This window comes from Heterodontus francisci, chromosome 34 (genome assembly GCF_036365525.1).
Source record: "Heterodontus francisci isolate sHetFra1 chromosome 34, sHetFra1.hap1, whole genome shotgun sequence".
Lineage (NCBI taxonomy): Eukaryota > Metazoa > Chordata > Chondrichthyes > Heterodontiformes > Heterodontidae > Heterodontus > Heterodontus francisci.
The window spans coordinates 47,595,435-47,622,963 of NC_090404.1; the positions used below are offsets into that span (position 1 = coordinate 47,595,435).

The following is a 27,529-nucleotide window of genomic DNA, read 5'->3' on the forward strand; positions in this document are numbered from 1 at the left end:
AGCAAAAAAAAATCATATGCGTTTCCTGCTTGCCTGTAGTGGCCGATGATGTGCAATATCAAGCCCGCAAAAGTGCGAATCCGCCGTCCAGATCTCTGCAGCTGTCACAGGACTGAACTGGATGAAAGTGTTGAATGTATGCCATCACAGAGAGGAGGCAAATCACTGTGCGATGTAACATCAATGATGTGGGATAAGGGATAAAATTGAATTGATTGAGTCAAGAGCTTTAGCGGTGGTACTGCGTCGGCTTCCTGGCTCCAAAGTAGAAGCCGAAATGGTGATGGAAACGTGCCCACTCCAAGCTGACACAACATCTATGAAGCCCAAAGGTGGCTGGCAATCTCTGGCAAACTGTAGAAAGCGTCTCAGTGTGCTTCCTCGTTAGTATAGTGGTGAGTATCCCCACCTGTCACGCGGGCGACCGGGGTTCAATTCCCCGACGGGGAGGCGTGAGCGTTGCTGAGGCCATCCGAGAGCGGGAAGGGAAAACTTTTTGAATTCCAAATCGCTTTGCACTGCCGCATGGAGACTCTCATCCACAACACGTACGCGGCCCGCCACCCGTTTTATCAAAACTATCAACAGCAAACATGTTCCACACATCCGCCTATCACAATCACCGCACAACATCCGCTCTTTACTCATCAGACTGGCCACTTTCTCCTCTTTGCATTCACAAAGCGGCTCATTCAAAATGCACTAAACACATTTTCCTTGGCACATTTCATTGCTTCATTAAACCGCGACGCTTTCTACAACCAACATGCTTTATAAGCCACGAAGCAACACATTTCACTACATCTTTCACGCGGCAGCAACACCATTGCGTTCATAGTCTGACAGCAAAATAACCCTCTAGCAGCCACACACCACCACCTGTTCAAGGCAGATAGACAATCTGAAGAAGAAGGTCACACACCTTGTACGCCATCAAACTTCAGCAAGGGCCACCTGGACGGAAAGAAGTGAAAGGTGGCAAAGGTTAATAACCTCGAATGGCTCAGTAACAAGCGCAACGAGACAAGGTGCTCAGAGGCACTGAAGAAAGTGTTGGGAATGCTACATGCCCAATACACATAGCCTGTGCGATCCCTTTGCAAGAGCTACTCAACGTATTCGAGTGATCAGCCCTCGGCCCTGATTTTTTTTTTAAATTCCCTTGCAGCATCCTGCCATTCTCTCTTGAATGTTAACATTCAATCTGAAAGCACACGACTTTCAGTCAGCTCACACAACAACATGCTGCCTAAACTAATCCTTCTTTCCTTGTACGTCTGCTTCGAATGCGAATCACCTTATCTTCTTGTCCTCTGGTTAACCCTTCCCTCCTGCCACAAAAAAGCTTTCTCGCTCAAAACAGTCCTTGTTTGGAACACCAAGATCAAAACTTCTGTGAGCACGAGAGAACAACGCCCATCTTGCACTTTTGCACACCGTGTACCTGAAGTCATCCACGGCGAGCCCATGGTGCCAATCCTTCTCGATACCCACACGAAGGATTTCTTTCTAAAGTGTGGTGTCGGGAAAGGGGAAAAGAATAATGCAGCGTGGGCCAAAACATTGAACTCCAAGTATTTTGCATATCGTGCTTGCTTCTGTTGCAAAGCCAGGAAAAGAGAGAAAAACAAACAAGTAAAGAAAGAAAGAAACAAACAAGCAAACAAGCAAAAAAAAAATCATATGCGTTTCCTGCTTGCCTGTAGTGGCCGATGATGTGCAATATCAAGCCCGCAAAAGTGCGAATCCGCCGTCCAGATCTCTGCAGCTGTCACAGGACTGAACTGGATGAAAGTGTTGAATGTATGCCATCACAGAGAGGAGGCAAATCACTGTGCGATGTAACATCAATGATGTGGGATGAGGGATAAAATTGAATTGATTGAGTCAAGAGCTTTAGCGGTGGTACTGCGTCGGCTGCCTGGCTCCAAAGTAGAAGCCGAAATGGTGATGGAAACGTGCCCCCTCCAAGCTGACACAACATCTATGAAGCCCAAAGGTGGCTGGCAATCTCTGGCAAACTGCGTGGAGCGGCTCCGTGTGCTTCCTCGTTAGTATAGTGGTGAGTGTCCGTGCCTGTCACGCGGGAGACCGGGGTTCAATACCCCGACGGGGAGGTGTGAGCGTTGCTGAGGCCACCCGAGAGCGGGAAGTGAAATTTTTTTGAATTCCAAATCGCTTTGCACTGCCGCATGGAGACTCTCATCCACAACACGTACGCGGCCCGCCACCCGTTTTATCAAAACTATCAACAGCAAACATGTTCCACACATCCGCCTATCACAATCACCGCACAACATCCGCTCTTTACTCATCAGACTGGCCACTTTCTCTTCTTTGCATTCACAAAGCGGCTCATTCAAAATGCACTAAACACATTTTCCTTGGCACATTTCATTGCTTCATTAAACCGCGACGCTTTCTGCAACCAACATGCTTTATAAGCCACGACGCAACACATTTCACTACATCTTTCACGCGGCAGCAACACCATTGCGTTCATAGTCTGACAGCAAAATAACCCTCCAGCAGCCACACACCACCACCTGTTCAAGGCAGATAGACAATCTGAGGAAGAAGGTCACACACCTTGTACGCCATCAAACTTCAGCAAGGGCCACCTGGACGGAAAGAAGTGAAAGGTGGCAAAGGTTAATAACCTCGAATGGCTCAGTAACAAGCGCAACGAGACAAGGTGCTCAGAGGCACTGAAGAAAACGTTGGGAATGCTACATGCCCAATACACATAGCCTGTGCGATCCCTTTGCAAGAGCTACTCAACGTATTCGAGTGATCAGCCCTCGGCCCTGATTTTTTTTAATTCCCTTGCAGCATCCGGCCATTCTCTCTTGAATGTTAACATTCAATCTGAAAGCACACGACTTTCAGTCAGCTCACACAACAACATGCTGCCTAAACTAATGCTTCTTGCCTTGTACGTCTGCTTCGAATGCGAATCACCTTATCTTCTTGTCCTCTGGTTAACCCTTCCCTCCTGCCACAAAAAAGCTTTCTCGCTCAAAACAGTCCTTGTTTGGAACACCAAGATCAAAACTTCTGTGAGCACGAGAGAACAACGCCCATCTTGCACTTTTGCACACCGTGTACCTGAAGTCATCCACGGCGAGCCCATGGTGCCAATCCTTCTCGATACCCACACGAAGGATTTCTTTCTAAAGTGTGGTGTCGGGAAAGGGGAAAAGAATAATGCAGCGTGGGCCAAAACATTGAACTCCAAGTATTTTGCATATCGTGCTTGCTTCTGTTGCAAAGCCAGGAAAAGAGAGAAAAACAAACAAGTAAAGAAAGAAAGAAACAAACAAGCAAACAAGCAAAAAAAAAATCATATGCGTTTCCTGCTTGCCTGTAGTGGCCGATGATGTGCAATATCAAGCCCGCAAAAGTGCGAATCCGCCGTCCAGATCTCTGCAGCTGTCACAGGACTGAACTGGATGAAAGTGTTGAATGTATGCCATCACAGAGAGGAGGCAAATCACTGTGCGATGTAACATCAATGATGTGGGATGAGGGATAAAATTGAATTGATTGAGTCAAGAGCTTTAGCGGTGGTACTGCGTCGGCTGCCTGGCTCCAAAGTAGAAGCAGAAATGGTGATGGAAACGTGCCCCCTCCAAGCTGACACAACATCTATGAAGCCCAAAGGTGGCTGGCAATCTCTGGCAAACTGTAGAAAGCGACTCTGTGTGCTTCTTCGCTAGTATAGTGGTGAGTATCCCCGCTTGTCACGCGGGAGACCGGGATTCAATTCCCCGAATGGGAGGCGTGAGCGTTGCTGAGGCCACCAGAGAGCGGGAAGCGAAAACTTTTTGAATTCCAAATCGCTTTGCACTGCCGCATGGAGACTCTCATCCACAACACGTACGCGGCCCGCCACCCGTTTTATCAAAACTATCAACAGCAAACATGTTCCGCACATCCGCCTATCACAATCACCGCACAACATCCGCTCTTTACTCATCAGACTGGCCACTTTCTCTTCTTTGCATTCACAAAGCGGCTCATTCAAAATGCACTAAACACATTTTCCTTGGCACATTTCATTGCTTCATTAAACCGCGACGCTTTCTGCAAACAACATGCTTTATAAGCCACGACGCAACACATTTCACTACATCTTTCACGCGGCAGCAACACCATTGCGTTCATAGTCTGACAGCAAAATAACCCTCTAGCAGCCACACACCACCACCTGTTCAAGGCAGATGGACAATCTGAGGAAGAAGGTCACACACCTTGTACGCCATCAAACTTCAGCAAGGGCCACCTGGACGGAAAGAAGTGAAAGGTGGCAAAGGTTAATAACCTCGAATGGCTCAGTAACAAGCCCAACGAGACAAGGTGCTCAGAGGCACTGAAGAAAGTGTTGGGAATGCTACATGCCCAATACACATAGCCTGTGCGATCCCTTTGCAAGAGCTACTCAACGTATTCGAGTGATCAGCCCTCGGCCCTGATTTTTTTTTAAATTCCCTTGCAGCATCCTGCCATTCTCTCTTGAATGTTAACATTCAATCTGAAAGCACACGACTTTCAGTCAGCTCACACAACAACATGCTGCCTAAACTAATCCTTCTTTCCTTGTACGTCTGCTTCGAATGCGAATCACCTTATCTTCTTGTCCTCTGGTTAACCCTTCCCTCCTGCCACAAAAAAGCTTTCTCGCTCAAAACAGTCCTTGTTTGGAACACCAAGATCAAAACTTCTGTGAGCACGAGAGAACAACGCCCATCTTGCACTTTTGCACACCGTGTACCTGAAGTCATCCACGGCGAGCCCATGGTGCCAATCCTTCTCGATACCCACACGAAGGATTTCTTTCTAAAGTGTGGTGTCGGGAAAGGGGAAAAGAATAATGCAGCGTGGGCCAAAACATTGAACTCCAAGTATTTTGCATATCATGCTTGCTTCTGTTGCAAAGCCAGGAAAAGAGAGAAAAACAAACAAGTAAAGAAAGAAAGAAACAAACAAGCAAACAAGCAAAAAAAAAATCATATGCGTTTCCTGCTTGCCTGTAGTGGCCGATGATGTGCAATATCAAGCCCGCAAAAGTGCGAATCCGCCGTCCAGATCTCTGCAGCTGTCACAGGACTGAACTGGATGAAAGTGTTGAATGTATGCCATCACAGAGAGGAGGCAAATCACTGTGCGATGTAACATCAATGATGTGGGATGAGGGATAAAATTGAATTGATTGAGTCAAGAGCTTTAGCGGTGGTACTGCGTCGGCTGCCTGGCTCCAAAGTAGAAGCCGAAATGGTGATGGAAACGTGCCCCCTCCAAGCTGACACAACATCGATGAAGCCCAAAGGTGGCTGGCAATCTCTGGCAAACTGTAGAAATCAACTCTGTGTGCTTCCTCGTTAGTATAGTGGTGAGTATCCCCGCCTGTCACGCGGGAGACCGGGGTTCAATTCCCTGACGGGGAGGCGTGAGCGTGGCTGAGGCCACCCGAGAGCTGTCAGGGGAAACTTTTTGAATTCCAAATCGCTTTGCACTGCCGCATGGAGACTCTCATCCACAACACGTACGCGGCCCGCCACCTGTTTTATCAAAACTATCAACAGCAAACATGTTCCACACATCCGCCTATCACAATCACCGCACAACATCCGCTCTTTACTCATCAGACTGGCCACTTTCTCTTCTTTGCATTAACAAAGCGGCTCATTCAAAATACACTAAACACATTTTCCTTGGCACATTTCATTGCTTCATTAAACCGCGACGCTTTCTACAACCAACATGCTTTATAAGCCACGACGCAACACATTTCACGACATCTTTCACGCGGCAGCAACACCATTGCGTTCATAGTCTGACAGCAAAATGACCCTCTGGCAGCCACACACCACCACCTGTTCAAGGCAGATAGACAATCTGAGGAGGAAGGTCACACACCTTGTATGCCATCAAACTTCAGCAAGGGCCACCTGGATGGAAAGAAGTGAAAGGTGGCAAAGGTTAATAACCTCGAATGGCTCAGTAACAAGCGCAACGAGACAAGGTGCTCAGAGGCACTGAAGAAAGTGTTGGGAATGCTACATTCCCAATACACATAGCCTGTGCGATCCCTTTGCAAGAGCTACTCAACGTATTCGAGTGATCAGCCCTCGGCCCTGATTTTTTTTTTAATTCCCTTGCAGCATCCTGCCATTCTCTCTTGAATGTTAACATTCAATCTGAAAGCACACGACTTTCAGTCAGCTCACACAACAACATGCTGCCTAAACTAATCCTTCTTGCCTTGTACGTCTGCTTCGAATGCGAATCACCTTATCTTCTTGTCCTCTGGTTAACCCTTCCCTCCTGCCACAAAAAAGCTTTCTCGCTCAAAACAGTCCTTGTTTGGAACACCAAGATCAAAACTTCTGTGAGCACGAGAGAACAACGCCCATCTTGCACTTTTGCACACCGTGTACCTGAAGTCATCCACGGCGAGCCCATGGTGCCAATCCTTCTCGATACCCACACGAAGGATTTCTTTCTAAAGTGTGGTGTCGGGAAAGGGGAAAAGAATAATGCAGCGTGGGCCAAAACATTGAACTCCAAGTATTTTGCATATCGTGCTTGCTTCTGTTGCAAAGCCAGGAAAAGAGAGAAAAACAAACAAGTAAAGAAAGAAAGAAACAAACAAGCAAACAAGCAAAAAAAAAATCATATGCGTTTCCTGCTTGCCTGTAGTGGCCGATGATGTGCAATATCAAGCCCGCAAAAGTGCGAATCCGCCGCCCAGATCTCTGCAGCTGTCACAGGACTGAACTGGATGAAAGTGTTGAATGTATGCCATCACAGAGAGGAGGCAAATCACTGTGCGATGTAACATCAATGATGTGGGATAAGGGATAAAATTGAATTGATTGAGTCAAGAGCTTTAGCGGTGGTACTGCGTCGGCTGCCTGGCTCCAAAGTAGAAGCCGAAATGGTGATGGAAACGTGCCCCCTCCAAGCTGACACAACATCTATGAAGCCCAAAGGTGGCTGGCAATCTCTGGCAAACTGTAGAAAGCGTTTCTGTGTGCTTCTTCGCTAGTATAGTGGTCAGTATCCCTGCCTGTCACGCGGGAGACCGGGGTTCAATTCCCCGACAGGGAGGCGTGAGCGTTGCTGAGGCCACCAGAGAGCGGGAAGAGAAAACTCTTTGAATTCCAAATCGCTTTGCACTGCCGCATGGAGACTCTCATCCACAACACGTACGTGGCCCGCTACCCATTTTATCAAAACTATCAACAGTAAACATGTTCCACACATCCGCCTATCACAATCACCGCACAACATCCGCTCTTTACTCATCAGACTGGCCACTTTCTCTTCTTTGCATTCACAAAGCGGCTCATTCAAAATGCACTAAACACATTTTCCTTGGCACATTTCATTGCTTCATTAAACCGCGACGCTTTCTGCAACCAACATGCTTTATAAGCCACGACGCAACACATTTCACTACATCTTTCACGCGGCAGCAACACCATTGCGTTCATAGTCTGACAGCAAAATAACCCTCTAGCAGCCACACACCACCACCTGTTCAAGGCAGATAGACAATCTGAGGAAGAAGGTCACACACCTTGTACGCCATCAAACTTCAGCAAGGGCCACCTGGACGGAAAGAAGTGAAAGGTGGCAAAGGTTAATAACCTCGAATGGCTCAGTAACAAGCGCAACGAGACAAGGTGCTCAGAGGCACTGAAGAAAGTGTTGGGAATGCTACATGCCCAATACACATAGCCTGTGCAATCCCTTTGCAAGAGCTACTCAACGTATTCGAGTGATCAGCCCTCGGCCCTGATTTTTTTTTTAAATTCCCTTGCAGCATCCTGCCATTCTCTCTTGAATGTTAACATTCAATCTGAAAGCACACGACTTTCAGTCAGCTCACACAACAACATGCTGCCTAAACTAATCCTTCTTTCCTTGTACGTCTGCTTCGAATGCGAATCACCTTATCTTCTTGTCCTCTGGTTAACCCTTCCCTCCTGCCACAAAAAAGCTTTCTCGCTCAAAACAGTCCTTGTTTGGAACACCAAGATCAAAACTTCTGTGAGCACGAGAGAACAACGCCCATCTTGCACTTTTGCACACCGTGTACCTGAAGTCATCCACGGCGAGCCCATGGTGCCAATCCTTCTCGATACCCACACGAAGGATTTCTTTCTAAAGTGTGGTGTCGGGAAAGGGGAAAAGAATAATGCAGCGTGGGCCAAAACATTGAACTCCAAGTATTTTGCATATCGTGCTTGCTTCTGTTGCAAAGCCAGGAAAAGAGAGAAAAACAAACAAGTAAAGAAAGAAAGAAACAAACAAGCAAACAAGCAAAAAAAAAATCATATGCGTTTCCTGCTTGCCTGTAGTGGCCGATGATGTGCAATATCAAGCCCGCAAAAGTGCGAATCCGCCGTCCAGATCTCTGCAGCTGTCACAGGACTGAACTGGATGAAAGTGTTGAATGTATGCCATCACAGAGAGGAGGCAAATCACTGTGCGATGTAACATCAATGATGTGGGATGAGGGATAAAATTGAATTGATTGAGTCAAGAGCTTTAGCGGTGGTACTGCGTCGGCTGCCTGGCTCCAAAGTAGAAGCCGAAATGGTGATGGAAACGTGCCCCCTCCAAGCTGACACAACATCTATGAAGCCCAAAGGTGGCTGGCAATCTCTGGCAAACTGTAGAAAGCATGTCTGTGTGCTTCTTCGCTAGTATAGTGGTGAGTATCCCTGCCTGTCACGCGGGAGACCGGGGTTCAATTCCCCGACGGGGATGCGTGAGCGTTGCTGAGGCCACCCGAGAGCAGGAAGGGAAAACGTTTTGAATTCCAAATCGCTTTGCACTGCCGCATGGAGACTCTCATCCACAACACGTACGCGGCCCGCCACCCGTTTTATCAAAACTATCAACAGCAAACATGTTCCACACATCCGCCTATCACAATCACCGCACAACATCCGCTCTTTACTCATCAGACTGGCCACTTTCTCTTCTTTGCATTCACAAAGCGGCTCATTCAAAATGCACTAAACACATTTTCCTTGGCACATTTCATTGCTTCATTAAACCGCGACGCTTTCTGCAACCAACATGCTTTATAAGCCACGACGCAACACATTTCACTACATCTTTCACGCGGCAGCAACACCATTGCGTTCATAGTCTGACAGCAAAATAACCCTCCAGCAGCCACACACCACCACCTGTTCAAGGCAGATAGACAATCTGAGGAAGAAGGTCACACACCTTGTACGCCATCAAACTTCAGCAAGGGCCACCTGGACGGAAAGAAGTGAAAGGTGGCAAAGGTTAATAACCTCGAATGGCTCAGTAACAAGCGCAACGAGACAAGGTGCTCAGAGGCACTGAAGAAAACGTTGGGAATGCTACATGCCCAATACACATAGCCTGTGCGATCCCTTTGCAAGAGCTACTCAACGTATTCGAGTGATCAGCCCTCGGCCCTGATTTTTTTTAATTCCCTTGCAGCATCCGGCCATTCTCTCTTGAATGTTAACATTCAATCTGAAAGCACACGACTTTCAGTCAGCTCACACAACAACATGCTGCCTAAACTAATGCTTCTTGCCTTGTACGTCTGCTTCGAATGCGAATCACCTTATCTTCTTGTCCTCTGGTTAACCCTTCCCTCCTGCCACAAAAAAGCTTTCTCGCTCAAAACAGTCCTTGTTTGGAACACCAAGATCAAAACTTCTGTGAGCACGAGAGAACAACGCCCATCTTGCACTTTTGCACACCGTGTACCTGAAGTCATCCACGGCGAGCCCATGGTGCCAATCCTTCTCGATACCCACACGAAGGATTTCTTTCTAAAGTGTGGTGTCGGGAAAGGGGAAAAGAATAATGCAGCGTGGGCCAAAACATTGAACTCCAAGTATTTTGCATATCGTGCTTGCTTCTGTTGCAAAGCCAGGAAAAGAGAGAAAAACAAACAAGTAAAGAAAGAAAGAAACAAACAAGCAAACAAGCAAAAAAAAAATCATATGCGTTTCCTGCTTGCCTGTAGTGGCCGATGATGTGCAATATCAAGCCCGCAAAAGTGCGAATCCGCCGTCCAGATCTCTGCAGCTGTCACAGGACTGAACTGGATGAAAGTGTTGAATGTATGCCATCACAGAGAGGAGGCAAATCACTGTGCGATGTAACATCAATGATGTGGGATAAGGGATAAAATTGAATTGATTGAGTCAAGAGCTTTAGCGGTGGTACTGCGTCGGCTGCCTGGCTCCAAAGTAGAAGCCGAAATGGTGATGGAAACGTGCCCCCTCCAAGCTGACACAACATCTATGAAGCCCAAAGGTGGCTGGCAATCTCTGGCAAACTGTAGAAAGCGTTTCTGTGTGCTTCTTCGCTAGTATAGTGGTCAGTATCCCTGCCTGTCACGCGGGAGACCGGGGTTCAATTCCCCGACAGGGAGGCGTGAGCGTTGCTGAGGCCACCAGAGAGCGGGAAGAGAAAACTCTTTGAATTCCAAATCGCTTTGCACTGCCGCATGGAGACTCTCATCCACAACACGTACGTGGCCCGCCACCCATTTTATCAAAACTATCAACAGTAAACATGTTCCACACATCCGCCTATCACAATCACCGCACAACATCCGCTCTTTACTCATCAGACTGGCCACTTTCTCTTCTTTGCATTCACAAAGCGGCTCATTCAAAATGCACTAAACACATTTTCCTTGGCACATTTCATTGCTTCATTAAACCGCGACGCTTTCTGCAACCAACATGCTTTATAAGCCACGACGCAACACATTTCACTACATCTTTCACGCGGCAGCAACACCATTGCGTTCATAGTCTGACAGCAAAATAACCCTCTAGCAGCCACACACCACCACCTGTTCAAGGCAGATAGACAATCTGAGGAAGAAGGTCACACACCTTGTACGCCATCAAACTTCAGCAAGGGCCACCTGGACGGAAAGAAGTGAAAGGTGGCAAAGGTTAATAACCTCGAATGGCTCAGTAACAAGCGCAACGAGACAAGGTGCTCAGAGGCACTGAAGAAAGTGTTGGGAATGCTACATGCCCAATACACATAGCCTGTGCAATCCCTTTGCAAGAGCTACTCAACGTATTCGAGTGATCAGCCCTCGGCCCTGATTTTTTTTTTAAATTCCCTTGCAGCATCCTGCCATTCTCTCTTGAATGTTAACATTCAATCTGAAAGCACACGACTTTCAGTCAGCTCACACAACAACATGCTGCCTAAACTAATCCTTCTTTCCTTGTACGTCTGCTTCGAATGCGAATCACCTTATCTTCTTGTCCTCTGGTTAACCCTTCCCTCCTGCCACAAAAAAGCTTTCTCGCTCAAAACAGTCCTTGTTTGGAACACCAAGATCAAAACTTCTGTGAGCACGAGAGAACAACGCCCATCTTGCACTTTTGCACACCGTGTACCTGAAGTCATCCACGGCGAGCCCATGGTGCCAATCCTTCTCGATACCCACACGAAGGATTTCTTTCTAAAGTGTGGTGTCGGGAAAGGGGAAAAGAATAATGCAGCGTGGGCCAAAACATTGAACTCCAAGTATTTTGCATATCGTGCTTGCTTCTGTTGCAAAGCCAGGAAAAGAGAGAAAAACAAACAAGTAAAGAAAGAAAGAAACAAACAAGCAAACAAGCAAAAAAAAAATCATATGCGTTTCCTGCTTGCCTGTAGTGGCCGATGATGTGCAATATCAAGCCCGCAAAAGTGCGAATCCGCCGTCCAGATCTCTGCAGCTGTCACAGGACTGAACTGGATGAAAGTGTTGAATGTATGCCATCACAGAGAGGAGGCAAATCACTGTGCGATGTAACATCAATGATGTGGGATGAGGGATAAAATTGAATTGATTGAGTCAAGAGCTTTAGCGGTGGTACTGCGTCGGCTGCCTGGCTCCAAAGTAGAAGCCGAAATGGTGATGGAAACGTGCCCCCTCCAAGCTGACACAACATCTATGAAGCCCAAAGGTGGCTGGCAATCTCTGGCAAACTGTAGAAAGCATGTCTGTGTGCTTCTTCGCTAGTATAGTGGTGAGTATCCCTGCCTGTCACGCGGGAGACCGGGGTTCAATTCCCCGACGGGGATGCGTGAGCGTTGCTGAGGCCACCCGAGAGCAGGAAGGGAAAACGTTTTGAATTCCAAATCGCTTTGCACTGCCGCATGGAGACTCTCATCCACAACACGTACGCGGCCCGCCACCCGTTTTATCAAAACTATCAACAGCAAACATGTTCCACACATCCGCCTATCACAATCACCGCACAACATCCGCTCTTTACTCATCAGACTGGCCACTTTCTCTTCTTTGCATTCACAAAGCGGCTCATTCAAAATGCACTAAACACATTTTCCTTGGCACATTTCATTGCTTCATTAAACCGCGACGCTTTCTGCAACCAACATGCTTTATAAGCCACGACGCAACACATTTCACTACATCTTTCACGCGGCAGCAACACCATTGCGTTCATAGTCTGACAGCAAAATAACCCTCCAGCAGCCACACACCACCACCTGTTCAAGGCAGATAGACAATCTGAGGAAGAAGGTCACACACCTTGTACGCCATCAAACTTCAGCAAGGGCCACCTGGACGGAAAGAAGTGAAAGGTGGCAAAGGTTAATAACCTCGAATGGCTCAGTAACAAGCGCAACGAGACAAGGTGCTCAGAGGCACTGAAGAAAACGTTGGGAATGCTACATGCCCAATACACATAGCCTGTGCGATCCCTTTGCAAGAGCTACTCAACGTATTCGAGTGATCAGCCCTCGGCCCTGATTTTTTTTAATTCCCTTGCAGCATCCGGCCATTCTCTCTTGAATGTTAACATTCAATCTGAAAGCACACGACTTTCAGTCAGCTCACACAACAACATGCTGCCTAAACTAATGCTTCTTGCCTTGTACGTCTGCTTCGAATGCGAATCACCTTATCTTCTTGTCCTCTGGTTAACCCTTCCCTCCTGCCACAAAAAAGCTTTCTCGCTCAAAACAGTCCTTGTTTGGAACACCAAGATCAAAACTTCTGTGAGCACGAGAGAACAACGCCCATCTTGCACTTTTGCACACCGTGTACCTGAAGTCATCCACGGCGAGCCCATGGTGCCAATCCTTCTCGATACCCACACGAAGGATTTCTTTCTAAAGTGTGGTGTCGGGAAAGGGGAAAAGAATAATGCAGCGTGGGCCAAAACATTGAACTCCAAGTATTTTGCATATCGTGCTTGCTTCTGTTGCAAAGCCAGGAAAAGAGAGAAAAACAAACAAGTAAAGAAAGAAAGAAACAAACAAGCAAACAAGCAAAAAAAAAATCATATGCGTTTCCTGCTTGCCTGTAGTGGCCGATGATGTGCAATATCAAGCCCGCAAAAGTGCGAATCCGCCGTCCAGATCTCTGCAGCTGTCACAGGACTGAACTGGATGAAAGTGTTGAATGTATGCCATCACAGAGAGGAGGCAAATCACTGTGCGATGTAACATCAATGATGTGGGATGAGGGATAAAATTGAATTGATTGAGTCAAGAGCTTTAGCGGTGGTACTGCGTCGGCTGCCTGGCTCCAAAGTAGAAGCAGAAATGGTGATGGAAACGTGCCCCCTCCAAGCTGACACAACATCTATGAAGCCCAAAGGTGGCTGGCAATCTCTGGCAAACTGTAGAAAGCGACTCTGTGTGCTTCTTCGCTAGTATAGTGGTGAGTATCCCCGCTTGTCACGCGGGAGACCGGGATTCAATTCCCCGAATGGGAGGCGTGAGCGTTGCTGAGGCCACCAGAGAGCAGGAAGAGAAAACTTTTTGAATTCCAAATCGCTTTGCACTGCCGCATGGAGACTCTCATCCACAACACGTACGCGGCCCGCCACCCGTTTTATCAAAACTATCAACAGCAAACATGTTCCGCACATCCGCCTATCACAATCACCGCACAACATCCGCTCTTTACTCATCAGACTGGCCACTTTCTCTTCTTTGCATTCACAAAGCGGCTCATTCAAAATGCACTAAACACATTTTCCTTGGCACATTTCATTGCTTCATTAAACCGCGACGCTTTCTGCAACCAACATGCTTTATAAGCCACGACGCAACACATTTCACTACATCTTTCACGCGGCAGCAACACCATTGCGTTCATAGTCTGACAGCAAAATAACCCTCTAGCAGCCACACACCACCACCTGTTCAAGGCAGATGGACAATCTGAGGAAGAAGGTCACACACCTTGTACGCCATCAAACTTCAGCAAGGGCCACCTGGACGGAAAGAAGTGAAAGGTGGCAAAGGTTAATAACCTCGAATGGCTCAGTAACAAGCCCAACGAGACAAGGTGCTCAGAGGCACTGAAGAAAGTGTTGGGAATGCTACATGCCCAATACACATAGCCTGTGCGATCCCTTTGCAAGAGCTACTCAACGTATTCGAGTGATCAGCCCTCGGCCCTGATTTTTTTTTAAATTCCCTTGCAGCATCCTGCCATTCTCTCTTGAATGTTAACATTCAATCTGAAAGCACACGACTTTCAGTCAGCTCACACAACAACATGCTGCCTAAACTAATCCTTCTTTCCTTGTACGTCTGCTTCGAATGCGAATCCCCTTATCTTCTTGTCCTCTGGTTAACCCTTCCCTCCTGCCACAAAAAAGCTTTCTCGCTCAAAACAGTCCTTGTTTGGAACACCAAGATCAAAACTTCTGTGAGCACGAGAGAACAACGCCCATCTTGCACTTTTGCACACCGTGTACCTGAAGTCATCCACGGCGAGCCCATGGTGCCAATCCTTCTCGATACCCACACGAAGGATTTCTTTCTAAAGTGTGGTGTCGGGAAAGGGGAAAAGAATAATGCAGCGTGGGCCAAAACATTGAACTCCAAGTATTTTGCATATCATGCTTGCTTCTGTTGCAAAGCCAGGAAAAGAGAGAAAAACAAACAAGTAAAGAAAGAAAGAAACAAACAAGCAAACAAGCAAAAAAAAAATCATATGCGTTTCCTGCTTGCCTGTAGTGGCCGATGATGTGCAATATCAAGCCCGCAAAAGTGCGAATCCGCCGTCCAGATCTCTGCAGCTGTCACAGGACTGAACTGGATGAAAGTGTTGAATGTATGCCATCACAGAGAGGAGGCAAATCACTGTGCGATGTAACATCAATGATGTGGGATGAGGGATAAAATTGAATTGATTGAGTCAAGAGCTTTAGCGGTGGTACTGCGTCGGCTGCCTGGCTCCAAAGTAGAAGCCGAAATGGTGATGGAAACGTGCCCCCTCCAAGCTGACACAACATCGATGAAGCCCAAAGGTGGCTGGCAATCTCTGGCAAACTGTAGAAAGCATCACTGTGTGCTTCTTCGCTAGTATAGTGGTGAGTATCCCCGCCTGTCACGCGGGAGACCGGGGTTCAATTCTCTGACGGGGAGGCGTGAGCGTGGCTGAGGCCACCCGAGAGCTGTCAGGGGAAACTTTTTGAATTCCAAATCGCTTTGCACTGCCGCATGGAGACTCTCATCCACAACACGTACGCGGCCCGCCACCTGTTTTATCAAAACTATCAACAGCAAACATGTTCCACACATCCGCCTATCACAATCACCGCACAACATCCGCTCTTTACTCATCAGACTGGCCACTTTCTCTTCTTTGCATTAACAAAGCGGCTCATTCAAAATACACTAAACACATTTTCCTTGGCACATTTCATTGCTTCATTAAACCGCGACGCTTTCTACAACCAACATGCTTTATAAGCCACGACGCAACACATTTCACGACATCTTTCACGCGGCAGCAACACCATTGCGTTCATAGTCTGACAGCAAAATGACCCTCTGGCAGCCACACACCACCACCTGTTCAAGGCAGATAGACAATCTGAGGAGGAAGGTCACACACCTTGTACGCCATCAAACTTCAGCAAGGGCCACCTGGATGGAAAGAAGTGAAAGGTGGCAAAGGTTAATAACCTCGAATGGCTCAGTAACAAGCGCAACGAGACAAGGTGCTCAGAGGCACTGAAGAAAGTGTTGGGAATGCTACATTCCCAATACACATAGCCTGTGCGATCCCTTTGCAAGAGCTACTCAACGTATTCGAGTGATCAGCCCTCGGCCCTGATTTTTTTTTTAATTCCCTTGCAGCATCCTGCCATTCTCTCTTGAATGTTAACATTCAATCTGAAAGCACACGACTTTCAGTCAGCTCACACAACAACATGCTGCCTAAACTAATCCTTCTTGCCTTGTACGTCTGCTTCGAATGCGAATCACCTTATCTTCTTGTCCTCTGGTTAACCCTTCCCTCCTGCCACAAAAAAGCTTTCTCGCTCAAAACAGTCCTTGTTTGGAACACCAAGATCAAAACTTCTGTGAGCACGAGAGAACAACGCCCATCTTGCACTTTTGCACACCGTGTACCTGAAGTCATCCACGGCGAGCCCATGGTGCCAATCCTTCTCGATACCCACACGAAGGATTTCTTTCTAAAGTGTGGTGTCGGGAAAGGGGGAAAGAATAATGCAGCGTGGGCCAAAACATTGAACTCCAAGTATTTTGCATATCGTGCTTGCTTCTGTTGCAAAGCCAGGAAAAGAGAGAAAAACAAACAAGTAAAGAAAGAAAGAAACAAACAAGCAAACAAGCAAAAAAAAATCATATGCGTTTCCTGCTTGCCTGTAGTGGCCGATGATGTGCAATATCAAGCCCGCAAAAGTGCGAATCCGCCGCCCAGATCTCTGCAGCTGTCACAGGACTGAACTGGATGAAAGTGTTGAATGTATGCCATCACAGAGAGGAGGCAAATCACTGTGCGATGTAACATCAATGATGTGGGATAAGGGATAAAATTGAATTGATTGAGTCAAGAGCTTTAGCGGTGGTACTGCGTCGGCTGCCTGGCTCCAAAGTAGAAGCCGAAATGGTGATGGAAACGTGCCCCCTCCAAGCTGACACAACATCTATGAAGCCCAAAGGTGGCTGGCAATCTCTGGCAAACTGTAGAAAGCGTTTCTGTGTGCTCCTTCGCTAGTGTAGTGGTGAGTATCCCTGCCTGTCACGCGGGAGACCGGGGTTCAATTCCCCGACAGGGAGGCGTGAGCGTTGCTGAGGCCACCAGAGAATGGGGAGAGAAAACTTTTTGAATTCCAAATCGCTTTGCACTGCCGCATGGAGACTCTCATCCACAACACGTACCGGCCCGCCACCCGTTTTATCAAAACTATCAACAGCAAACATGTTCCACACATCCGCCTATCACAATCACCGCACAACATCCGCTCTTTACTCATCAGACTGGCCACTTTCTCTTCTTTGCATTAACAAAGCGGCTCATTCAAAATACACTAAACACATTTTCCTTGGCACATTTCATTGCTTCATAAAACCGCAACGCTTTCTACAACCAACATGCTTTATAAGCCACGACGCAACACATTTCACGACATCTTTCACGCGGCAGCAACACCATTGCGTTCATAGTCTGACAGCAAAATGACCCTCTGGCAGCCACACACCACCACCTGTTCAAGGCAGATAGACAATCTGAGGAGGAAGGTCACACACCTTGTACGCCATCAAACTTCAGCAAGGGCCACCTGGACGGAAAGAAGTGAAAGGTGGCAAAGGTTAATAACCTCGAATGGCTCAGTAACAAGCGCAACGAGACAAGGTGCTCAGAGGCACTGAAGAAAGTGTTGGGAATGCTACATGCCCAATACACATAGCCTGTGCGATCCCTTTGCAAGAGCTACTCAACGTATTCGAGTGATCAGCCCTCGGCCCTGATTTTTTTTTAATTCCCTTGCAGCATCCTGCCATTCTCTCTTGAATGTTAACATTCAATCTGAAAGCACACGACTTTCAGTCAGCTCACACAACAACATGCTGCCTAAACTAATCCTTCTTGCCTTGTACGTCTGCTTCGAATGCGAATCACCTTATCTTCTTGTCCTCTGGTTAACCCTTCCCTCCTGCCACAAAAAAGCTTTCTCGCTCAAAACAGTCCTTGTTTGGAACACCAAGATCAAAACTTCTGTGAGCACGAGAGAACAACGCCCATCTTGCACTTTTGCACACCGTGTACCTGAAGTCATCCACGGCGAGCCCATGGTGCCAATCCTTCTCGATACCCACACGAAGGATTTCTTTCTAAAGTGTGGTGTCGGGAAAGGGGAAAAGAATAATGCAGCGTGGGCCAAAACATTGAACTCCAAGTATTTTGCATATCGTGCTTGCTTCTGTTGCAAAGCCAGGAAAAGAGAGAAAAACAAACAAGTAAAGAAAGAAAGAAACAAACAAGCAAACAAGCAAAAAAAAAATCATATGCGTTTCCTGCTTGCCTGTAGTGGCCGATGATGTGCAATATCAAGCCCGCAAAAGTGCGAATCCGCCGTCCAGATCTCTGCAGCTGTCACAGGACTGAACTGGATGAAAGTGTTGAATGTATGCCATCACAGAGAGGAGGCAAATCACTGTGCGATGTAACATCAATGATGTGGGATGAGGGATAAAATTGAATTGATTGAGTCAAGAGCTTTAGCGGTGGTACTGCGTCGGCTGCCTGGCTCCAAAGTAGAAGCCGAAATGGTGATGGAAACGTGCCCCCTCCAAGCTGACGCAACATCTATGAAGCCCAAAGGTGGCTGGCAATCTCTGGCAAACTGTAGAAAGCGTCTCTGTGTGCTTTTTCGCTAGTATAGTGGTGAGTATCCCCGCCTGTCACGCGGGAGACCGGGGTTCAATTCCCCGACGGGGAGGCGTGAGCGTTGCTGAGGCCACCAGAAAGCGGGAAGAGAAAACCTTTTGAATTCCAAATCTCTTTGCACTGCCGCATGGAGACTCTCATCCACAACACGGACGCGGCCCGCCACCCGTTTTATCAAAACTATCAACAGCAAACATGTTCCACACATCCGCCTATCACAATCAACGCACAACATCCGCTCTTTACTCATCAGACTGGCGACTTTCTCTTCTTTGCATTCACAAAGCGGCTCATTCAAAATGCACTAAACACATTTTCCTTGGCACATTTCATTGCTTCATTAAACCGCGACGCTTTCTGCAACCAACATGCTTTATAAGCCACGACGCAACACATTTCACTACATCTTTCACGCGGCAGCAACACCATTGCATTCATAGTCTGACAGCAAAATAACCCTCTAGCAGCCACACACCACCACCTGTTCAAGGCAGATAGACAATCTGAGGAAGAAGGTCACACACCTTGTACGCCATCAAACTTCAGCAAGGGCCACCTGGACGGAAAGAAGTGAAAGGTGGCAAAGGTTAATAACCTCGAATGGCTCAGTAACAAGCGCAACGAGACAAGGTGCTCAGAGGCACTGAAGAAAGTGTTGGGAATGCTACATGCCCAATACACATAGCCTGTGCGATCCCTTTGCAAGAGCTACTCAACGTATTCGAGTGATCAGCCCTCGGCCCTGATTTTTTTTAATTCCCTTGCAGCATCCTGCCATTCTCTCTTGAATGTTAACATTCAATCTGAAAGCACACGACTTTCAGTCAGCTCACACAACAACATGCTGCCTAAACTAATGCTTCTTGCCTTGTACGTCTGCTTCGAATGCGAATCACCTTATCTTCTTGTCCTCTGGTTAACCCTTCCCTCCTGCCACAAAAAAGCTTTCTCGCTCAAAACAGTCCTTGTTTGGAACACCAAGATCAAAACTTCTGTGAGCACGAGAGAACAACGCCCATCTTGCACTTTTGCACACCGTGTTCCTGAAGTCATCCACGGCGAGCCCATGGTGCCAATCCTTCTCGATACCCACACGAAGGATTTCTTTCTAAAGTGTGGTGTCGGGAAAGGGGAAAAGAATAATGCAGCGTGGGCCAAAACATTGAACTCCAAGTATTTTGCATATCGTGCTTGCTTCTGTTGCAAAGCCAGGAAAAGAGAGAAAAACAAACAAGTAAAGAAAGAAAGAAACAAACAAGCAAACAAGCAAAAAAAAAATCATATGCGTTTCCTGCTTGCCTGTAGTGGCCGATGATGTGCAATATCAAGCCCGCAAAAGTGCGAATCCGCCGTCCAGATCTCTGCAGCTGTCACAGGACTGAACTGGATGAAAGTGTTGAATGTATGCCATCACAGAGAGGAGGCAAATCACTGTGCGATGTAACATCAATGATGTGGGATGAGGGATAAAATTGAATTGATTGAGTCAAGAGCTTTAGCGGTGGTACTGCGTCGGCTGCCTGGCTCCAAAGTAGAAGCCGAAATGGTGATGGAAACGTGCCCCCTCCAAGCTGACACAACATCTATGAAGCCCAAAGGTGGCTGGCAATCTCTGGCAAACTGTAGAAAGTGTCTCTGTGTGCTTCTTCGCTAGTATAGTGGTGAGTATCCCCGCCTGTCACGCGGGAGACCGGGGTTCAATTCCCCGACGGGGAGGCGTGAGCGTTGCTGAGGCCACCAGAGAGCGGGAAGAGAAAACTTTTTGAATTACAAATCGCTTTGCACTGCCGCATGGAGACTCTCATCCACAACACGTACGCGGCCCGCCACCCGTTTTATCAAAACTATCAACAGCAAACATGTTCCACACATCTGCCTATCACAATCAACGCACAACATCCGCTCTTTACTCATCAGACTGGCCACTTTCTCTTCTTTGCATTCACAAAGCGGCTCATTCAAAATACACTAAACACATTTTCCTTGGCACATTTCATTGCTTCATTAAACCGCGACGCTTTCTACAACCAACATGCTTTATAAGCCACAACGCAACACATTTCACAACATCTTTCACGCGGCAGCAACACCATTGCATTCATAGTCTGACAGCAAAATGACCCTCTGGCAGCCACACACCACCACCTGTTCAAGGCAGATAGACAATCTGAGGAGGAAGGTCACACACCTTGTACGCCATCAAACTTCAGCAAGGCCCACCTGGACGGAAAGAAGTGAAAGGTGGCAAAGGTTAATAACCTCGAATGGCTCAGTAACAAGCGCAACGAGACAAGGTGCTCAGAGGCACTGAAGAAAGTGTTGGGAATGCTACATGCCCAATACACATAGCCTGTGCGATCCCTTTGCAAGAGCTACTCAACGTATTCGAGTGATCAGCCCTCGGCCCTGATTTTTTTTTTAATTCCCTTGCAGCATCCTGCCATTCTCTCTTGAATGTTAACATTCAATCTGAAAGCACACGACTTTCAGTCAGCTCACACAACAACATGCTGCCTAAACTAATCCTTCTTTCCTTGTACGTCTGCTTCGAATGCGAATCACCTTATCTTCTTGTCCTCTGGTTAACCCTTCCCTCCTGCCACAAAAAAGCTTTCTCGCTCAAAACAGTCCTTGTTTGGAACACCAAGATCAAAACTTCTGTGAGCACGAGAGAACAACGCCCATCTTGCACTTTTGCACACCGTGTACCTGAAGTCATCCACGGCGAGCCCATGGTGCCAATCCTTCTCGATACCCACACGAAGGATTTCTTTCTAAAGTGTGGTGTCGGGAAAGGGGAAAAGAATAATGCAGCGTGGGCCAAAACATTGAACTCCAAGTATTTTGCATATCGTGCTTGCTTCTGTTGCAAAGCCAGGAAAAGAGAGAAAAACAAACAAGTAAAGAAAGAAAGAAACAAACAAGCAAACAAGCAAAAAAAAAATCATATGCGTTTCCTGCTTGCCTGTAGTGGCCGATGATGTGCAATATCAAGCCCGCAAAAGTGCGAATCCGCCGTCCAGATCTCTGCAGCTGTCACAGGACTGAACTGGATGAAAGTGTTGAATGTATGCCATCACAGAGAGGAGGCAAATCACTGTGCGATGTAACATCAATGATGTGGGATGAGGGATAAAATTGAATTGATTGAGTCAAGAGCTTTAGCGGAGGTACTGCGTCGGCTGCCTGGCTCCAAAGTAGAAGCCGAAATGGTGATGGAAACGTGCCCCCTCCAAGCTGACACAACATCGATGAAGCCCAAAGGTGGCTGGCAATCTCTGGCAAACTGTAGAAAGCAACTCTGTGTGCTTCTTCGCTAGTGTAGTGGTGAGTATCCTCGCCTGTCACGCGGGAGACCGGGGTTCAATTCCCCGACGGGGAGGCGTGAGCGTTGCTGAGGCCACCAGAGAGTGGGAAGAGAAAACTTTTTGAATTCCAAATCGCTTTGCACTGCCGCATGGAGACTCTCATCCACAACACGTACGCGGCCCGCCACCCGTTTTATCAAAACTATCAACAGCAAACATGTTCCACATATCCGCCTATCACAATCACCGCACAACATCCGCTCTTTACTCATCAGACTGGCCACTTTCTCTTCTTTGCATTCACAAAGCGGCTCATTCAAAATGCACTAAACACATTTTCCTTGGCACATTTCATTGCTTCATTAAACCGCGACGCTTTCTACAACCAACATGCTTTATAAGCCACAACGCAACACATTTCACAACATCTTTCACGCGGCAGCAACACCATTGCGTTTATAGTCTGACAGCAAAATGACCCTCTGGCAGCCACACACCACCACCTGTTCAAGGCAGATAGACAATCTGAGGAGGAAGGTCACACACCTTGTACGCAATCAAACTTCAGCAAGGCCCACCTGGACGGAAAGAAGTGAAAGGTGGCAAAGGTTAATAACCTCGAATGGCTCAGTAACAAGCACAACGAGACAAGGTGCTCAGAGGCACTGAAGAAAGTGTTGGGAATGCTACATGCCCAATACACATAGCCTGTGCGATCCCTTTGCAAGAGCTACTCAACGTATTCGAGTGATCAGCCCTCGGCCCTGATTTTTTTTTTAATTCCCTTGCAGCATCCTGCCATTCTCTCTTGAATGTTAACATTCAATCTGAAAGCACACGACTTTCAGTCAGCTCACACAACAACATGCTGCCTAAACTAATCCTTCTTTCCTTGTACGTCTGCTTCGAATGCGAATCACCTTATCTTCTTGTCCTCTGGTTAACCCTTCCCTCCTGCCACAAAAAAGCTTTCTCGCTCAAAACAGTCCTTGTTTGGAACACCAAGATCAAAACTTCTGTGAGCACGAGAGAACAACGCCCATCTTGCACTTTTGCACACCGTGTACCTGAAGTCATCCACGGCGAGCCCATGGTGCCAATCCTTCTCGATACGCACACGAAGGATTTCTTTCTAAAGTGTGGTGTCGGGAAAGGGGAAAAGAATAATGCAGCGTGGGCCAAAACATTGAACTCCAAGTATTTTGCATATCGTGCTTGCTTCTGTTGCAAAGCCAGGAAAAGAGAGAAAAACAAACAAGTAAAGAAAGAAAGAAACAAACAAGCAAACAAGCAAAAAAAAAATCATATGCGTTTCCTGCTTGCCTGTAGTGGCCGATGATGTGCAATATCAAGCCCGCAAAAGTGCAAATCCGCCGTCCAGATCTCTGCAGCTGTCACAGGACTGAACTGGATGAAAGTGTTGAATGTATGCCATCACAGAGAGGAGGCAAATCACTGTGCGATGTAACATCAATGATGTGGGATGAGGGATAAAATTGAATTGATTGAGTCAAGAGCTTTAGCGGTGGTACTGCGTCGGCTGCCTGGCTCCAAAGTAGAAGCCGAAATGGTGATGGAAACGTGCCCCCTCCAAGCTGACACAACATCTATGAAGCCCAAAGGTGGCTGGCAATCTCTGGCAAACTGCGTGGAGCGGCTCCGTGTGCTTCCTCGTTAGTATAGTGGTGAGTGTCCCTGCCTGTCACGCGGGAGACCGGGGTTCAATACCCCGACGGGGAGGTGTGAGCGTTGCTGAGGCCACCCGAGAGCGGGAAGTGAAATTTTTTTGAATTCCAAATCGCTTTGCACTGCCGCATGGAGACTCTCATCCACAACACGTACGCGGCCCGCCACCCGTTTTATCAAAACTATCAACAGCAAACATGTTCCACACATCCGCCTATCACAATCACCGCACAACATCCGCTCTTTACTCATCAGACTGGCCACTTTCTCTTCTTTGCATTCACAAAGCGGCTCATTCAAAATGCACTAAACACATTTTCCTTGGCACATTTCATTGCTTCATTAAACCGCGACGCTTTCTGCAACCAACATGCTTTATAAGCCACGACGCAACACATTTCACTACATCTTTCACGCGGCAGCAACACCATTGCGTTCATAGTCTGACAGCAAAATAACCCTCTAGCAGCCACACACCACCACCTGTTCAAGGCAGATAGACAATCTGAGGAAGAAGGTCACACACCTTGTACGCCATCAAACTTCAGCAAGGGCCACCTGGACGGAAAGAAGTGAAAGGTGGCAAAGGTTAATAACCTCGAATGGCTCAGTAACAAGCGCAACGAGACAAGGTGCTCAGAGGCACTGAAGAAAGTGTTGGGAATGCTACATGCCCAATACACATAGCCTGTGCGATCCCTTTGCAAGAGCTACTCAACGTATTCGAGTGATCAGCCCTCGGCCCTGATTTTTTTTTTAATTCCCTTGCAGCATCCTGCCATTCTCTCTTGAATGTTAACATTCAATCTGAAAGCACACGACTTTCAGTCAGCTCACACAACAACATGCTGCCTAAACTAATGCTTCTTGCCTTGTACGTCTGCTTCGAATGCGAATCACCTTATCTTCTTGTCCTCTGGTTAACCCTTCCCTCCTGCCACAAAAAAGCTTTCTCGCTCAAAACAGTCCTTGTTTGGAACACCAAGATCAAAACTTCTGTGAGCACGAGAGAACAACGCCCATCTTGCACTTTTGCACACCGTGTACCTGAAGTCATCCACGGCGAGCCCATGGTGCCAATCCTTCTCGATACCCACACGAATGATTTCTTTCTAAAGTGTGGTGTCGGGAAATGGGAAAAGAATAATGCAGCGTGGGCCAAAACATTGAACTCCAAGTATTTTGCATATCGTGCTTGCTTCTGTTGCAAAGCCAGGAAAAGAGAGAAAAACAAACAAGTAAAGAAAGAAAGAAACAAACAAGCAAACAAGCAAAAAAAAAATCATATGCGTTTCCTGCTTGCCTGTAGTGGCCGATGATGTGCAATATCAAGCCCGCAAAAGTGCGAATCCGCCGTCCAGATCTCTGCAGCTGTCACAGGACTGAACTGGATGAAAGTGTTGAATGTATGCCATCACAGAGAGGAGGCAAATCACTGTGCGATGTAACATCAATGATGTGGGATGAGGGATAAAATTGAATTGATTGAGTCAAGAGCTTTAGCGGTGGTACTGCGTCGGCTGCCTGGCTCCAAAGTAGAAGCCGAAATGGTGATGGAAACGTGCCCCCTCCAAGCTGACACAACATCTATGAAGCCCAAAGGTGGCTGGCAATCTCTGGCAAACTGTAGAAAGCGTCTCTGTGTGCTTCCTCGCTAGTATAGTGGTGAGTATCCCCGCCTGTCACGCGGGAGACCGGGGTTCAATTCCCCGACGGGGAGGTGTGAGCGTTGCTGAGGCCACCAGAGAGCAGGAAGAGAAAACTTTTTGAATTCCAAATCGCTTTGCACTGCCGCATGGAGACTCTCATCCACAACACGTACGCGGCCCGCCACCCGTTTTATCAAAACTATCAACAGCAAACATGTTCCACACATCCGCCTATCACAATCACCGCACAACATCCGCTCTTTACTCATCAGACTGGCCACTTTCTCTTCTTTGCATTCACAAAGCGGCTCATTCAAAATGCACTAAACACATTTTCCTTGGCACATTTCATTGCTTCATTAAACCGCGACGCTTTCTGCAACCAACATGCTTTATAAGCCACGACGCAACACATTTCACTACATCTTTCACGCGGCAGCAACACCATTGCATTCATAGTCTGACTGCAAAATAACCCTCTAGCAGCCACACACCACCACCTGTTCAAGGCAGATAGACAATCTGAGGAAGAAGGTCACACACCTTGTACGCCATCAAACTTCAGCAAGGGCCACCTGGACGGAAAGAAGTGAAAGGTGGCAAAGGTTAATAACCTCAAATGGCTCAGTAACAAGCGCAACGAGACAAGGTGCTCAGAGGCACTGAAGAAAGTGTTGGGAATGCTACATGCCCAATACACATAGCCTGTGCGATCCCTTTGCAAGAGCTTCTCAACGTATTCGAGTGATCAGCCCTCGGCCCTGATTTTTTTTAATTCCCTTGCAGCATCCTGCCATTCTCTCTTGAATGTTAACATTCAATCTGAAAGCACACGACTTTCAGTCAGCTCACACAACAACATGCTGCCTAAACTAATGCTTCTTGCCTTGTACGTCTGCTTCGAATGCGAATCACCTTATCTTCTTGTCCTCTGGTTAACCCTTCCCTCCTGCCACAAAAAAGCTTTCTCGCTCAAAACAGTCCTTGTTTGGAACACCAAGATCAAAACTTCTGTGAGCACGAGAGAACAACGCCCATCTTGCACTTTTGCACACCGTGTACCTGAAGTCATCCACGGCGAGCCCATAGTACCAATCCTTCTCGATACCCACACGAAGGATTTCTTTCTAAAGTGTGGTGTCGGGAAATGGGAAAAGAATAATGCAGCGTGGGCCAAAACATTGAACTCCAAGTATTTTGCATATCGTGCTTGCTTCTGTTGCAAAGCCAGGAAAAGAGAGAAAAACAAACAAGTAAAGAAAGAAAGAAACAAACAAGCAAACAAGCAAAAAAAAAATCATATGCGTTTCCTGCTTGCCTGTAGTGGCCGATGATGTGCAATATCAAGCCCGCAAAAGTGCGAATCCGCCGTCCAGATCTCTGCAGCTGTCACAGGACTGAACTGGATGAAAGTGTTGAATGTATGCCATCACAGAGAGGAGGCAAATCACTGTGCAATGTAACATCAATGATGTGGGATGAGGGATAAAATTGAATTGATTGAGTCAAGAGCTTTAGCGGTGGTACTGCGTCGGCTGCCTGGCTCCAAAGTAGAAGCCGAAATGGTGATGGAAACGTGCCCCCTCCAAGCTGACACAACATCTATGAAGCCCAAAGGTGGCTGGCAATCTCTGGGAAACTGTAGAAAGCTTTTCGGTGTGCTTCTTCGCTAGTATAGTGGTGAGTATCCTCGCCTGTCACGCGGGTGACCGGGGTTCAATTCCCCGACGGGGAGGCGTGAGCGTTGCTGAGGCCACCAGAGAGTGGGAAAAGCAAACATTTTGAATTCCAAATCGCTTTGCACTGCCGCATGGAGACTCTCATCCACAACACGTGCGCGGCCCGCCACCCGTTTTATCAAAACTATCAACAGCAAACATGTTCCACACATCCGCCTATCACAATCACCGCACAACATCCGCTCTTTACTCATCAGACAGGCCACTTTCTCTTCTTTGCATTCACAAAGCGGCTCATTCAAAATACACTAAACACATTTTCCTTGGCACATTTCATTGCTTCATTAAACCGCGACGCTTTCTACAACCAACATGCTTTATAAGCCACGACGCAACACATTTCACGACATCTTTCACGCGGCAGCAACACCATTGCGTTCATAGTCTGACAGCAAAATGACCCTCTGGCAGCCACACACCACCACCTGT

The 27,529-nt window shown here is 47.3% G+C and overlaps 4 non-coding genes across 4 annotated transcripts; all 4 read left to right on the forward strand.

The window, feature by feature from the left end:
- Positions 1-378: 378 nt before the first annotated feature.
- Positions 379-450, forward strand: trnad-guc (transfer RNA aspartic acid (anticodon GUC)). Its single transcript has one exon. It is a non-coding gene; the product is annotated as a tRNA-Asp (tRNA).
- Positions 451-5,375: 4,925 nt separating this feature from the next.
- On the forward strand, positions 5,376-5,447 carry trnad-guc (transfer RNA aspartic acid (anticodon GUC)). Its single transcript has one exon. It is a non-coding gene; the product is annotated as a tRNA-Asp (tRNA).
- A 14,915-nt stretch (positions 5,448-20,362) lies between these two features.
- trnad-guc (transfer RNA aspartic acid (anticodon GUC)) lies at positions 20,363-20,434 on the forward strand. Its single transcript has one exon. It is a non-coding gene; the product is annotated as a tRNA-Asp (tRNA).
- A 4,926-nt stretch (positions 20,435-25,360) lies between these two features.
- Positions 25,361-25,432, forward strand: trnad-guc (transfer RNA aspartic acid (anticodon GUC)). The gene has a single exon. It is a non-coding gene; the product is annotated as a tRNA-Asp (tRNA).
- The last annotated feature ends 2,097 nt before the right edge of the window (positions 25,433-27,529 follow it).